This window comes from Ambystoma mexicanum, chromosome 1p (assembly GCF_040938575.1).
Source record: "Ambystoma mexicanum isolate Mex_15411 chromosome 1p, UKY_AmexF1_1, whole genome shotgun sequence".
In the NCBI taxonomy this organism is placed as follows: Eukaryota; Metazoa; Chordata; class Amphibia; order Caudata; family Ambystomatidae; genus Ambystoma; species Ambystoma mexicanum.
The window spans coordinates 716,440,946-716,457,109 of record NC_090921.1 but is presented as its reverse complement, the minus strand read 5'-3'; positions in this window follow the sequence as shown (position 1 = coordinate 716,457,109).

The following is a 16,164-nucleotide window of genomic DNA, read 5'->3' as shown; positions in this document are numbered from 1 at the left end:
CAATGATGATTGAAGTACAATTCTATGCGCATCAGCTCTCCAATGAGAGGGTTCAACTTATAAATACTTAGAGGGAGTACTTATAAATGGGGGCTGTGGCTGTGATGTTACAATCAGAACAGTGGTAAAAGTGTACAAAAGAAGTTGTGGAACAGTGACCCTGGCAGGCACGGAGCAGGCTCAAAACACGACTCTAGGAGTTGAGACTGGGTCAGGTTGACGCCAAGTGGATGGAACGAGCAGAAGAAGTCAGCCCCCCTGTGTTGTTTTTCATTTGCTGAGCCAAACTCTGCTGAAAACCATGCTTTACTTCTAACTGCCAAAAGAATGCTGCTTTAACAGGGGCCTGGAACTGAACAAGAAAACATGTGATACCATGAGAACAATTTTTGGTAATTGTTTCCAAATCCTAGGTTGCAAGACTGAAAGTATTTAATCTCCTCTGGTCTGACAGAGCCCTAGGGACGAATAGTCTGTGATCCTCCATAGATCAAAGCTGCATCTTGGGATATTCTGTGTGATGCTATCCTTATAGTAGGCAAGTGCAGTCCTGCTAATGCATTTGAAGGTGATGCAGAGATTTTAAAGCTCAATTCTGTGTAAGTCACCTCTGGGTGTTGCAAGCAGCTTCGACATAATCACTTCCTATGTCCAGAAACCACTCAGTTGGAGCCAACTGGAGTCTGCCAATAGGTTCTATTGAGCTGCCCCCTAGGAGTGCATCGCAATATTCAAAGCAGCCAGTCTCTGAGGGTCCTACTAGAACTGCACACTTGTCTATTATAATGAGAGGACACAGTCCCTGCACTCGCCTGTTTTAGCATCCCTTGCAAATGGTCTGGACTTTTATCAGCTAAAATGTCTAAGCATGTGACCGGAGATACCAAAGTGACATGGTTTCAATAACTCAGGGGGAAGGCAATGAAGCGCCTCCATCTTTCCCTGGCTGAAATGTAGCCAGCTGGAGTCATCCGGACTGAGATGCTGTGCAGACTGTGTGTACATTCAAAGAGGTTTCAGTTTAGCTCATTATCATATGGTACTGAATGTCTGTGCACCACGGGGTGCCAGATAGGCCGTCATAGACAGCTGACCTAACAGACTACACACAGGCCATGAGAGGCCCAAAAACGGACACAACACTTACAATATGAGAATAAGACCATGCATGCACTTTAAATGTGTAAAGGTTTGGCTGCTTCACTTTACTTGGGCGCATTTATACTTGCAACTTCCTATTTATTATAGCATTTGTGTAATGCCCAAACCCGGGGTATCACAGCGTTTGTACAGAAGAAAGAGTAAGACATCAGGTATCAACTCAGAACAGAGTGATGTTAGTCATATTTGTCGAACAGCCACGTTTTCATAAGTCTCTTAAAGGTGCGGTAGGTGTGTTCAATTCTGATGTTTGGGAGTATGGAGTTCCAGAGGAGGGGGCTGCCACGCAGAAGCTTATGCCTTCTGTTCTAGCGCTTTTGAAGCGTGGAATAATAAGAGACATGTTGCTGGAAGATTGTAGTGAGCGCACATGCTGTCTTATGTCAATGCTGTTGTTCTGGTAGAGAGGGGCTTCTTTGTAGATGCAACAGTGTTCAATAGATAAGGTTTTTGAAGGCAATGCAGGCTTTGATGGGCAGCCAGTTAGCTTCTCACCGTGTTGCGGATATGTGGTCAGACCGATGTAAGCCCAGTGCTGTAGGCAGGGCTTTATTTTGGAGGAGTTGGAGCTTGGCAAGGTTAGTTGCCGACGTGCCCATGAGGAGTGCATTGCAGCAATCCAGTTTGCTAATGCTAATGGCTCTTGAAAGCATGAGGCAGTTACTTGGTTAGAGAAATTGTCTATTCTGTTAGAGAAATTGTCTACTCAAGGAGATAAGTTTAGGGGAATAAGCTGTGGATGAGGTAGAGCGTTAATGTGCTTAGTCATGGATAGCTCAGAGAAATTGTCTACTCAAGGAGATAAGTTTAGAGGAATAAGCTGTGGATGAGGCTAGAGCGTTAATGTGCTTAGTCATGGATAGCTCTGAGGAATTGTCTACTCAAGGAGATAAGTTTAGAGGAATAAGCTGTGGATGAGGCTAGAGCGTTAATGTGCTTAGTCATGGATAGCTCTGAGAAATTGTCTACTCAAGGAGATAAGTTTAGAGGAATAAGCTGTGGATGAGGTAGAGCGTTAATGTGCTTAGTCATGGATAGCTCAGAGAAATTGTCTACTCAAGGAGATAAGTTTAGAGGAATAAGCTGTGGATGAGGCTAGGGCGTTAATGTGCTTAGTCATGGATAGCTCTGAGAAATTGTCTGCTCAAGGAGATAAGTTTAGAGGAATAAGCTGTGGATGAGGCTAGAGCGTTAATGTGCTTAGTCATGGATAGCTCCGTGTTCAAGACCCCCTAGGTTTTAACCTGCTTGAGGACCGGTATAACTGTGCCATCAATGTGAAATGTGGACTAGGTTGTGTCAAGGTTTTTGAGGTGGTGGGGGGAACCTACACTGAGTAGTTCTGTTTTGTTGTCATTGAGACATAGGTTGTGAGTAGCCATCCAATTTTGGATCTATTAATGATAACAGTGTCGTCTGTATGGTTTCCACAATAGGGATGAAGATTTGGGTGTCGTCAGCAAAGTTGGTGTAGGTGATGCAAAGGAAGTCAAGGATTTCAAATAAGGGTTTAATGTAAGTGTTATAGAGGGTGGGAGATAGGCAGGCACCTTGGGGAATACCAGTGGTAACTGGGATAGGGTCAGCTGCTTAGTTATCAATGAAGACTCTCGAAGTGCATTCACTAAGGAATGATTTGATCCAGGCTACGGCATCTGAAGTGAAATGGAAATCTGGTCTGAGTTGCTGGCATAGCGTGCCGTGGTCCACTAGGTCAAACGCTGCTGAGAGGTCAAGGAGGAGAAAAATGGCTAAGTTACCTGAATCACGGATGCTGTCTAGTTGTATTTTAACGTCGAGTAGTGCTGTTTTGGTGCTATGTTGGGGGCAGAAGTCAGACTGTCTTGTTCTTAGGAGGTGGTGGTTTTCTAGGAATTGATGGACTTGGGAGTAGGCAATGCGGTTACAGCATTTTAAGCAAAAAGGGGACAGTGGTGATGGGACGGTAGTTGGTGGGTAGGGAAGGGTCCAGTGAAGTTTTTATGAAGCGCAGGGTGACCCAAACTGTTTTGATACTGATGGGGGTGACATTGGCCCGGAAAGAGGCATTGAAGAAGTCAGTAATGATGGGAGTCATGGTTGTAGCACAGATCTTGACAATATGTGCCATGCAGGAGTCTCCCTTGCAATTGGAAGGTTTCAGTGGCTAGATGGTATCCAGGACCATTGCCTGTGTTACTTGGGAGAAGGAGAACAGGGGTACGCAAGGCAGGATTAGAGGGGATGTGGGCCTCAGGTCAGCCGGTGGTGGAGACTTGGTGGCTAGTTTTTAAGCTAATTTCTGTTGCGCAGAAGGGCACGGCTACCGCCAAACTCGTAATGAGGCGCAATGTCTTAAAGAGAATCAGTTCTTTGACCAATGTGCATTTTGTCTGGTGCTGGCAATGTGCTCCCTTTTGTGAATGCTGAGGGCGGCCCTAAGTGCAATATTCTGGACGACTTGAAGTCTATTCAGATTTCTGGACGAGGTTCTAGCAAATAAGAGATTACAATAATCTAATTTGGCTCCAATGGTTGCTCTGGCTATGGAGAGACAATTTGACGTAGATAGGTATGGTTTCACCGCATTGATTAGTTTGGTCGTTAAGGCAGCAAAAGACGCAATGGTGCTTGTAAAGACTGGTAGGGGGTGTCTGTACTTCTGCTCTCTATATGCTAGAGGAGAGGCACAGAAGACCCCAGCCAAGATTCTCTATAAAGTAGCAATGGACGAGCAATCAAGGCCTAGCTTCTCAGGAGGTGATGCAGGCTGGTTCTTAAGTACAGTGTAGTCCCCGAACCCCACAAAGGAATATCCACACACTGTATTACTGAAAACACAGTCTTTATATAATTAATATTCAAAGGTATGTACACGATCACAATAACGCACTTTGTACTCGGAAGTCAATAATGATAAATATATACAATTCTAAAGTGGTACCACCAATGTGATCAAATCTCATTAAAGTGCATCAACTGTACAGTTAAAATGTCACACAGATCAATAACGAGGAAACCAGCAATAGAGATAGGAAGGAACGCAAGATGGTTGAAACAATAGGCAGAATGCTGACCCCTAACAATAGGCACAGTTCTGTGTGGAGATCCCCCCACCTGGGTAACCTGTAAATAAAGATATATAGCACAAGCCCAGTCCATGCAATGTTCAATAGTCTTATTTCCTCCTGTTAAGGTTTTACCCCCCCAATGTACCTGGTGGAGTAGAGTTCTCCGAAGATGCGTCGACCGATTCTTCTTGAGTGACTCCCTTCAAAGCAGGAGCCATGGATCGTCGAGAGGTGTCGAGGAACTCGGCATTCGGTGTCGGGGAATCGACGGCCCTTCTTGAGTGCCCTCCCTTTAAGGCAGGAGTCACGGGTCATCGAACGTCCAACGGCGAACAGGTTGAACTACGGCAGTGAAGTGGCAGCTTCATTCCTAGCGGTGCTCGTAGACGACAGAGCGTTGGCGTCCTGCAAGGAAGAGGCGTGCAGGGCAACTCGGTGACGATAGTCCTGGACCACAAAGAGATGATGAAGAATTGTGGCCCAGCAAGGGCGTCGAGTCGTCGGCATCTCTGTGGTCCTCAGGTGGCGGGAAACCCACTGGCGGATGCTCCTCGGTGCGTCAATGGTCGGGCCCTCTCCAGTGGGATAAAGCGGACGACGATGCAGACGAGAGCGTCCGATGATCAAATTAATTTCTTAGGCAAACGGGAGCACGGCGGCTCGTCGTCGACAGTAGCGGACAACAGTCCGAGTGCTTCTCCTTGAGATTCTGCAGCAGTCCCCGTCCCGGTTCGGCAGCCTGTCGTAGGTCTGTCTACCAGGGAGCTTTGGCAAAGATCAGCTGTGCACGATGGTCCCTCGTAGCTCGGGAAGAGGGCGCCTTACCCTACCAGGTCCTCTCTAGGTCAGTCCTTGGAGGCACAGCAGCTTTTGGATTGTGAACGAGAGCAACAGCAATTCTTCTCGTCCCGCAGGGCTTCAAGGTCAAGCTTCAGTTACTCCAGTTACTCGTCGTAGTGGACTTCAGCTTCTGAACACGATTCCTAGCAGTGAGAGGTCCCCAGATATACTGTTGATCTCCCATTCATTCCGCTGGGTCACACTCAAGCATCCAATCACGACTAAGGGCATTCAGGCAGTCAGGCAGCCAATCAGGCACACAAGGTATTCAGGTCATTCACTTCTCTCCAGACACTCACAACAAGTTATATGTTTTGGGACAAGTACTGAACCATCCAACACTCCAAGCTGCATTCATACCGGTTTCGGGCAGGGCTGTCTCAGTCATGGTGTCAACCACCAGATACTAGACATCCACAACACAGAATGCATATTCGTCACACACTCTATTCACCCAGGTCCCACCCACAGGAGGTACCCACAATATACATCACCGGGAAGGCTCCAGCTAGTCTGGCTGGGCCTTCACAACAACACCATATATGGCACTTCCACCCATCAGCCAGTCAGGGGGAAAGGACAGAGTCAGGGCTTCCCAAGACTTTGGGAAAACAAGGTAATGGGTAATAGAAAGCAAGAGGCCACCAGGGCCATCTTGTTTTCTAACAGGAATCAACTGATCCCAATGGCAGGGCCGGGGTATCCCAAAATGGAGGATACTCCGCGCACCTGTCAAATTCAGCATGGAGCTGCCACCAGCCCATACCCTGCTCTGCGGGCCACCCACAGGTGCCCAAAAACATACACTAGGGGCACAGGGTTGTACCCCCACCCATGGGTGCCAGAAGGGTACCCCACAGGTCCGTTCACCAAACCAAAAAAAAAAGAGAGATGCACCGCCAGGAGTCTCACATAAACTCCTGCGCGGAAAACACGACAGAACACACGATAAAAAGCAGTAAAGGACAAGGATACGGAGGCCCTGTCCCTCCGATGCATTTCCAGCATCACAGTGCTAACTTGGTGTGTCATTGATAGCATGGAGTCAATGTACACACCACAGGTTTTGCCTGCTGTTGAGACTGTGATTTGGGAGTTATCTATGATAAAGGAGTTGTACTGTTTGTCAAGTTTGTTGAGAATGTTAGTGAATGGAGAAAAAAAGACCCTCATGTTGTGTCCCCTTGGTGGTGCTGCTCAGTGCTTCAAGGCACTGCAGCTTTAGAGATGGCTGTTACTGTCAGTAATGTGCGTTGGATAAGTGGGTCATCACTTCTATTTCCGTGTTCTTCTCAGTAAATTTGTGATTTCCTACTGCAACGCACAGACTGGAGTCATCCGGCCACGCAGAGGGTTTCTGGTAACTGTAGTCTAATGAATTGGTGAACCCAAATTCATGATATGGATCCAGCTAGTGTAGAGCTGTGCACATATTTACTGAATGAATTGCAAAGCCTGCTGATTATTTCATAAATCAAAAGACATGCAAATTAGTGAATGCTGCCTTTTCTATGGTGTGGTTTCTCAGGATTACCCGTTATAATTTTACAAAAGGTGTTACAAATGCGGCTATTCATTGAAGTGGTCAATTTTCAGAGCTCCTACCAGCCTCATTTGCTAAGCAAAGGCATATTTCTTTAATCTGTTCAGGCAGGTCGCAGTAATGCACGAATAAGGTGGCAGCTTTACTCCAGCGGCTTATCTTGTGCCTCTCTCCTGTGAATGACAGGTAGGGTCATATTTTCTCCATCTCAGAGAATAAAGACCCAAGAAGGGGCTCTAATTCCGAATGCATGATGTTTATTCATCAGTGACGAGAAAACGCATGCTATTCCCAGAGATCCTTCAATCAGTGACTTTAAAAATATTACCATGGTAGCAGGAGCGCCACCGAGGGGTGGCCACGGGGGGCCACGGCCACCCTTATAAAAACGCTGGCTCGCCCTAACGGCCCATTCAGTTATGTGTGTTTTTTTTTTATGTGCCACCCCAAGATTTCAAGTGTGGCCACCCCTATGGACAATGTCTGGGGGCGCCACTGCATTATAGCTGCTTCTTCACTTGTACAATACCAGAAGCAAGTATGCCACATATTCATCATGTCCATCATACTTGTGTACAGACGCATGGCACCAGTAATAAAGTGAAAGGTTCAAAGGAACCTGCGCACCCACGTGTCTACAAGTCAAACATACATCATGGTAGCTAGATATGGGCTATGCAAATCTGATATGCATCTTGAAGTGTGAACATTTCCCTGACAGAATGAGAGGCCACCAAATGCCAGGCGTGTATCTGCCAAGTCCTGCACTATTAATGTATGCCTACTATGTCTAAAAAAGATGAGTCTGGAGCAGGGTGTGTGTGCGCTATGTGTCTGTGCTCTGCAATGTTATCTCCGCTATGGTAAGCCTTGCTTTGGAACTGCACGCTCTAGTAGATTTGGTAAGCTACACTTTGTTATGTTATGTGTCTGTGCTCTGCAATGTTATCTCCGCTATGGTAAGCCTTGCTTTGGAACTGCACGCTCTAGTAGATTTGGTAAGCTACACTTTGTTATGTTATGTGTCTGTGCTCTGCAATGTTATCTCCGCTATGGTAAGCCTTGCTTTGGAACTGCACGCTCTAGTAGATTTGGTAAGCTACACTTTGTTATGTTATGTGTCTGTGCTCTGCAATGTTATCTCCGCTATGGTAAGCCTTGCTTTGGAACTGCACGCTCTAGTAGATTTGGTAAGCTACACTTTGTTATGTTATGTGTCTGTGCTCTGCAATGTTATCTCCGCTATGGTAAGCCTTGCTTTGGAACTGCACGCTCTAGTAGATTTGGTAAGCTACACTTTGTTATGTTATGTGTCTGTGCTCTGCAATGTTATCTCCGCTATGGTAAGCCTTGCTTTGGAACTGCATGCTCTAGTAGATTTGGTAAGCTACACTTTGTTATGTTATGTGTCTGTGCTCTGCAATGTTATCTCCGCTATGGTAAGCCTTGCTTTGGAACTGCACGCTCTAGTAGATTTGGTAAGCTACACTTTGTTATGTTATGTGTCTGTGCTCTGCAATGTTATCTCCGCTATGGTAAGCCTTGCTTTGGAACTGCACGCTCTAGTAGATTTGGTAAGCTACACTTTGTTATGTTATGTGTCTGTGCTCTGCAATGTTATCACCGCTATGGTAAGCCTTGCTTTGGAACTGCACGCTCTAGTAGATTTGGTAAGATACACTTTGTTATGTTATGTGTCTGTGCTCTGCAATGTTATCTCCGCTATGGTAAGCCTTGCTTTGGAACTGCATGCTCTAGTAGATTTGGTAAGCTACACTTTGTTATGTTATGTGTCTGTGCTCTGCAATGTTATCTCCGCTATGGTAAGCCTTGCTTTGGAACTGCATGCTCTAGTAGATTTGGTAAGCTACACTTTGTTATGTTATGTGTCTGTGCTCTGCAATGTTATCTCCGCTATGGTAAGCCTTGCTTTGGAACTGCATGCTCTAGTAGATTTGGTAAGCTACACTTTGTTATGTTATGTGTCTGTGCTCTGCAATGTTATCTCCATTATGGTAAGCCTTGCTTTGGAACTGCAAGCTCTAGCAGATTTGGTAAGCTACACTTTGTTATGTTATGTGTCTGTGCTCTGCAATGTTATCTCCGCTATGGTAAGCCTTGCTTTGGAACTGCATGCTCTAGTAGATTTGGTAAGCTACACTTCGTTATGTTATGTGTCTGTGCTCTGAAATGTTATCTCCGCTATGGTAAGCCTTGCTTTGGAACTGCATGCTCTAGTAGATTTGGTAAGCTACACTTTGTTATGTTATGTGTCTGTGCTTTGCAATGTTATCTCCGCTATGGTAAGCCTTGCTTTGGAACTGCACGCTCTAGTAGATTTGGTAAGCTACACTTCGTTATGTTATGTGTCTGTGCTCTGCAATGTTATCTCCGCTATGGTAAGCCTTGCTTTGGAACTGCACGCTCTAGTAGATTTGGTAAGCTACACTTCGTTATGTTATGTGTCTGTGCTCTGCAATGTTACCTCCGCTATGGTAAGCCTTGCTTTGGAACTGCAAGCACTAGCAGTTTTGGTAAGCTACACTTTGTTATGTTATGTGTCTGTGCTCTGCAATGTTATCTCCGCTATGGTAAGCCTTGCTTTGGAACTGCATGCTCTAGGAGATTTGGTAAGCTACACTTTGTTATGTTATGTGTCTGTGCTCTGCAATGTTATCTCCGCTATGGTAAGCCTTGCTTTGGAACTGCACGCTCTAGTAGATTTGGTAAGCTACACTTCGTTATGTTATGTGTCTGTGCTCTGCAATGTTATCTCCGCTATGGTAAGCCTTGCTTTGGAACTGCATGCTCTAGTAGATTTGGTAAGCTACACTTCGTTATGTTATGTGTCTGTGCTCTGCAATGTTATCTCCGCTATGGTAAGCCTTGCTTTGGAACTGCATGCTCTAGTAGATTTGGTAAGCTACACTTCGTTATGTTATGTGTCTGTGCTCTGCAATGTTATCTCCGCTATGGTAAGCCTTGCTTTGGAACTGCATGCTCTAGTAGATTTGGTAAGCTACACTTCGTTATGTTATGTGTCTGTGCTCTGCAATGTTATCTCCGCTATGGTAAGCCTTGCTTTGGAACTGCAAGCTCTAGCAGTTTTGGTAAGCTACACTTTGTTATGTTATGTGTCTGTGCTCTGCAATGTTACCTCCGCTATGGTAAGCCTTGCTTTGGAACTGCAAGCTCTAGCAGTTTTGGTAAGCTACACTTTGTTATGTTATGTGTCTGTGCTCTGCAATGTTACCTCCGCTATGGTAAGCCTTGCTTTGGAACTGCACGCTCTAGGAGATTTGGTAAGCTATGTTATGCTATGCTATGCCGCATCTTGTTTGAACTACAGGGACATTGTGTGCAATGTTCCTCTGTAAGAGCTATGTGTTTTGCTCCCAAATCTAAACGCACATTAAATTAAATCTATGCTTTTGATGTATACCTTCCTTTCCCTTTTAGGTGGGTGCCCTTCCTCCTCACCCACACTCCAGTTTGGCATTCTGCTTGCTCCCTTACAGCATCTAAACTGAACCCAGCTTCATCCTTGTGTTTTTCCTTTTTTTAATTCTCCCATCCCGTTGTGATATTTTAACCAAATTTCAATTTTTTTGTGTTGAAGGGGGTTTTGTTGTTTTTCATTTTCATTTTGTATGCACTTGTTTGGCCTTTCTTTTTTTGGGGGGCCATGCTCCCAGTTTTGCAAAACTAGTTTGTTAGGTCATGTTTTGGCAGGTTATATTATGGAATGGTTAGTTATGCCATTGCACATTAATATCTAATGTCAAGCTCTTTGTAGCAGCTACAAGTCACCACTGTCATAAACACACAAATACATAATACACAGGAGAGGCAATCAGGTTCTGAAACGGGCCAAAATGCCCAAAGCAAACCTGCAAATGTAAGCTGAAAACCAGACTTGAAACTCCTTTTTGGACTTAGAATCTTCATGCTGCCCTCTATTAACGGAACACAGTAGCTGCAGGCACCCCGAGAAGGATAGAAAAAGGCTAGATTTTACAGATTCAATTCCAACATGAGTCCTGCCTCACAAACCACTACCACTGTCGCCATAGAGTTCCTAGCAGGCCTCAAGAACCTCCAGAAGGCTTGGTCCAGGGCTTTGCTACCAGATACCCGTCCACATTTAAAATGTGCATATTTCCTCCCAGCTTTCCTCTCTATAGGACCTGGCCCTTAGTTGCCATTTGGGGCACATTGGCATGTAAAGTAGAAGGGTATGCAAAATGGTGGTGCTGTTCCGTCTTGAGGTGCATGGAGCCAAAGAGGTTCTCAAGTCCGTAAACATTTTGCACAAAAGGACAGGTGTAGCTTCTCTCATCTACTGCATGGTTATGTGTAGCAGTATAACGCACGCTGTACTTTAACATTAACATACAGAAAAAAAGGAGCATTTTGCCAAAATGAAAGTGGACATTTTGCTATGAGCCACAAAAACGGCACTCACATTTCTGACATACAACCACTCCCGATTTTTGTTCTTAAAAGGGTGTGCAAGTGTGCAAGCAACCCAGATCACCATTCCTCTGGCCTGTGATGCCATTTTGGAGCATTCACTTCCGTTTCATGCCCTTTCTTTCAATGTTGTCTGGCTGGCAGGCTGAGGGGCCCTTCAGTGCGGATCTTTGGGTGCTTTGGTGTACACGTTGTTGGCTTGCAGCCTGACAGATTCCCTAATTGTGCATCACTTTTGTGAGGTGGCCATACTATGGAATAAAAAAAGTTGATAGTGACCTATGAACATACCAAGCGCTCTCTTTTATCCTCTACATTTGGGGTAATAAAGTTCATTTAAAAAATTCACATTCAACGAGCCTCTCCAATTTTCAATCACATCTCCACTGATTATTATTTTATGACTCAGTCATGTGTTACAAAAATGCAGTACAATTTGCCAACGCGTTCTCATAGCCAATGCATTTTGGATTCATATCCATCCACAGGGCTATACACTACCATATTAATTAAGCACATAATTCCATTTTAAATGAGGTCAAATCCAACCAGAGTCAAGAAGAAACTCATGGGCAACGATTGGATCACTCCCCTGGACAAATCAGCATCATGAAAACTCACCACTAATTTATCTAAAAGACTCTTAAGTAGCGCTGAAATAAACACCCTCCAAAGGCGCTTGAATGTTGGCCCTACATATAGCACCACACTGTTTGACACTTAGGTGGATCTGTTAAGGTTTGTAAGGAAATTAAAACTCTTTTAAGGAATGTGATAGACAGCTCAATTACAATGCAGTGTATGCCATATTGGAAACAGGCTCTGTACTGGCCATAACGGCCAACCCTCCTAAGATTCTGGACAAGGAACAAGATCTTGGATGGATAAACCATCATACTAAGATATTTCTTCAATCAACTGACCCAAGAATTCCCAACTTTTACACACTTCCCAAAAACTACACATATCCCACTAACCCAGCAGGGAGACCAATTGTGGCATGCTTCGAGAGTATCCTTCAACCACTTGGGAAAAACATTGATTTTTTCCTCCAAATGTTAGTCCAAAAAACTAGCACATACATTCAGGACACTACCCATTTTCTACAACAAACAAGGATCCATCATGTTCACTATTCATGTGAAGAATTTGTACACATCTATATGATTTGGGTATGGAAGCCATTGAATGTTTTTTCAAGAGGGAGATATGAAAACATCTAAGGAATGTATTATCATTCTATTACAGTCCATTTTGGAGAACTCATACTTTCAATTCAAAGACAGATTCTACCTTCAAAATTTGGGTACATCAACGAGAACCACAATGGCCCCTACATATGCAAATCTCTTTATGCTTACATTTCGAAAGGGAACACCTATTGGACTATGCGGTTTGGCGGAACTGCCTGTCCATTTGGGTACGATACATAGATGATATATTCGGGGTATGGAAAGGGACACTAGAAAGTTTGGAAGGTTTTTTGACTTATTTTAACACCATAGGTCCCCGAATACAATTCAGCATTGAAAGTTCAGAACACTGTATACATTACCTTGACTTTAGGGACATACCACGTGAGGGTAAATACATAACTAATATGTTTAGAATGGAAACTGACAGAAACAACTTACTACACAGGCTGAACTTTCACCAACCCAGCCTTATCAGAGATTTGCCCTACAGCCAGATGCTTTGGGACAGGAGGATTGTCAGTGACCCCAAAGACTATGAGGATGAGATTTCTAAAATGGGAGTTAAATGTTATGCCCGTGGTTACAACCAGAGGAGGTCGATGCAGCGAGGGAACAGTTAACCGCAGTCAAACAGATAGATTCACTGATTGAGACACATGCAAAAAAGGAACCACCAGAATCTGGGTATGTGTCTAAAAATTCCAGTCAGAGTGGACGCATTGAATCTATCATTAAAAAGGATCCCTCACATGTGATGCCAGAGTGGAGCATTTGTTTAGGGAACAACCAACATTTGCGTATAAGAAAGGTACAAACTTAAGAGTCCACTTTGTCAAAACCAGACCAGCTATAAAAACTCCACTGACTAAACAGACAGGTACTTTCCCCTGTTTGCATTGTACAAACTGGGGGTTTGTAACAAAGGGTAACATCCTTAATTACTGCAGATCTGGAGAAAGACTCAAAATCAATAGTTTAGCGACATGCAATACCAATAATGTGATTTACACTATTAAATGTCCATGTGGGTGTCTATTATGTGCGACAGTCAAAATGGCCATGCAAACGAAGATGGAACGAGCATCGATCACGTATTACGGCCAAGAATGTCAACTCAGCGGAGGCCAGACATTAGCTAGAAATAAGCCATGATATTTCACAAATTCGTTTCCAGGTTGTGGAAGTAATTAGCAAAAAAAACCCACATGAAGATCTGGCAAAAAGACTTAATCAAAGAGAGACCTCGTGGATTGAAACATGTGATTCTTTAACCCCAGGAGGGATCAATGAAGAAGTGGACTACTCTGCTTCATATGATGGGATTTTGGAACTGCATAAGACATTTAGAGATTGACATTCATATATTCATTTGTGGGATACAATCTATGTATTACAGTATGGCATGATATGCCGTACAAGTCCATGTCACTATGGACATACCATAGTATGTGGAAGTATCATTTTACACAATGGCCTACCATGTTGGTGTGCATTGTGCTATTCAGTTAATTTGTGTAACCAATTGAAGGGCATGTTCTTTAACATCCTATTTAGTATAGATCTTAGATAAAACAAGAGGGTATGAAGTACCACATTATGTTGTCCTGTTCGCCTGGCATAGACATCATTAGTAATTTATTAGGGCGCTAATAGAGAGAATCGTTTTCTACATGTTAGCACACCCTTTTTGGGGTTTGGATTTGCTGTAACCCTTAGTTGTTCATGCTTCAGTGATATGTAATCGCTCGTGCAAGCTACATGAGATAGTTACGCGGTTTATTTTACATCAAGTGGATCACTAGGGACTAGCTAGGGAAAATGTTTCCACCTGCTACTCTACAACTAGAATGGGAAGCATTGCAGTGTCCATTTTGAAAAACACAATCCATCAAATATTTCCACTTCCTACAGCCCCCCGACCAGGAAACAAGGCAGAATGTCTCAGGAGAGGGTCAGAGGCAAGATGGCCGAACATTGTCTCCGAAAACCAAAGTTCAGTGAGAGGCAGCTTGTGGTCCTGACCGATGAGGTTGCTGCTCACATTGATGATCTATATGGCCTTTGACAAAACAAAACATCAGCACAGGACAGCCATCCGGTAAGCAATCAGCCAGAAAGTGACAGCTCTGGCCAGTGTCCCCTGTGATGGGGAGGACTGTCGCAAATGCTGGAATGACCTCAGGATCAAGGTGCGTGGGCTGCTTTTGCAACGTCCTCGGGAGTTCCTGGACACAGGAGGAGGGTCTGTGGAGCCAATGGTTCTCACTGCCTGGGAGAATAAATGCAGGACAGTGCTTTGCATGAAGGGAATCGAGGGAGTCAGAATTACGGAGGCATGTGCCAGCAGCCAGGAGGCAGGAGGTGAGTCAGCCCCACCCGCAGCACAAGTGCATTCACACATGACAGTCTAGCACAGCGGTATTCAAACTGTGGGGCGTGCCCCTGGAGGGGTCTGCAGGTGCATCCCTGGAGGGTCGTGAGAGCCCTGCATGAAACTTGTAAAAAAAAAAAAAAAAACAATTTTGGGCCTCATTACGACCCTGGCCGTACGGGGTAAACGGCGCCGTAAAAGGTGCCGGCGCCGTTTACCCCGTACCACCTCATTACGAGGTCCCCTCGCGGGACCCAGGAAGCAACGCCTGGTCAAACCGGGTCCCGCGAGGGGAAGAGGGAGCAAACAACGGGCTAACTCGTAATGGCCCGTTGTTTGCTCCCTCTCCCATTCCCATTCAGCCCTTTGAGGCTGAAATGGGAATGGGGAAGGACCGGGTCAGGGTCCTTGGAGGGAGGAATTACCGGGCCTTCCGAACTCGGAATGGCCCGGTAATTCCTCATTCTGAGGACCCCGACCCGGAAGCGATTTCGGCAGCAGCCATGCCACCAATAGCGGCATGGCTACTGCCGAGGTCGTAATGAGGCCCTTTCTGGGGTTTTTTTAGATTGGAAGAAATGGGCAGTGGTGGCTCACATGGAACTGTCTCAGGCACCAATGAAAAAGTGGCTTGCAGTTGTAAATGGATATTCATTCCTTTAGCCACAGACTGTTTCAATAGCACCCACGGGGGTGCTTTGTGGTAAATTGTAATATTTAAAGAATATTTATTCAGCAACAATGGTCAAAATAACTAACTGCATAGTGAAGTAACTCATCAAACTGGCCCACATTTGCCAAAAAGGTGGCCCATTTTGACTGGCCCACACTAGCATTTTGCATTTTTGGTACAGGCATCGCCCCATAGGCCAGTCCGAGCCTGGCAGCACATCCATAATGTCGAGGGGGCACCTACGCAGTGGCCCCCTTCACCCATTATGGAGGAGCTAAGGAGCCAGCCCAGTGTAACAGTGAGCACTCCCTCAGCTGCTTTTTCCAGTTACGGTAGTGCTCCTGGGCTGGCCGAACTGTCAAAGGGAAGTTCAGTTCATTTCAGTTCCCCAGCCGCACATGCTCACTGAGCCATGCAAGACTGGGGAGTATTGCTTCGCCAGAATTGCATAGCTCATTGGAAATGCTGGCTGGGGCACTGCATGTCTGTATGTGCGAGGGGGAGCTCCTGTGCCTCCTTGTACATAGACAGAGCAGCCTGGAGCAGGGCGTTTCAGCACCCATACGCAGGCCAATGCAGAAGGTATGTTTATGTTCAATCTTTTTTATTTAAACATGTGTATGGATGCATGTATGCTTGTGTTATGAGTGAGTGTATGGTTTTTGGATGCTCGTGTGAATGATATAGTGATTGCTGTATGAATGTGTGTGTGTGTGTGTGTGTGTGTGTGGTATTTTGTTTTGGTACTTGAGTTGATTTTGGCAAGTGGTGGATAGAGGGGAGAAGGAGGGTGGTACAACAAAGGCATTTTAAAAATGCCTAAATGCCTTTGTTGCACATTCCCCCTGCCCACCTGC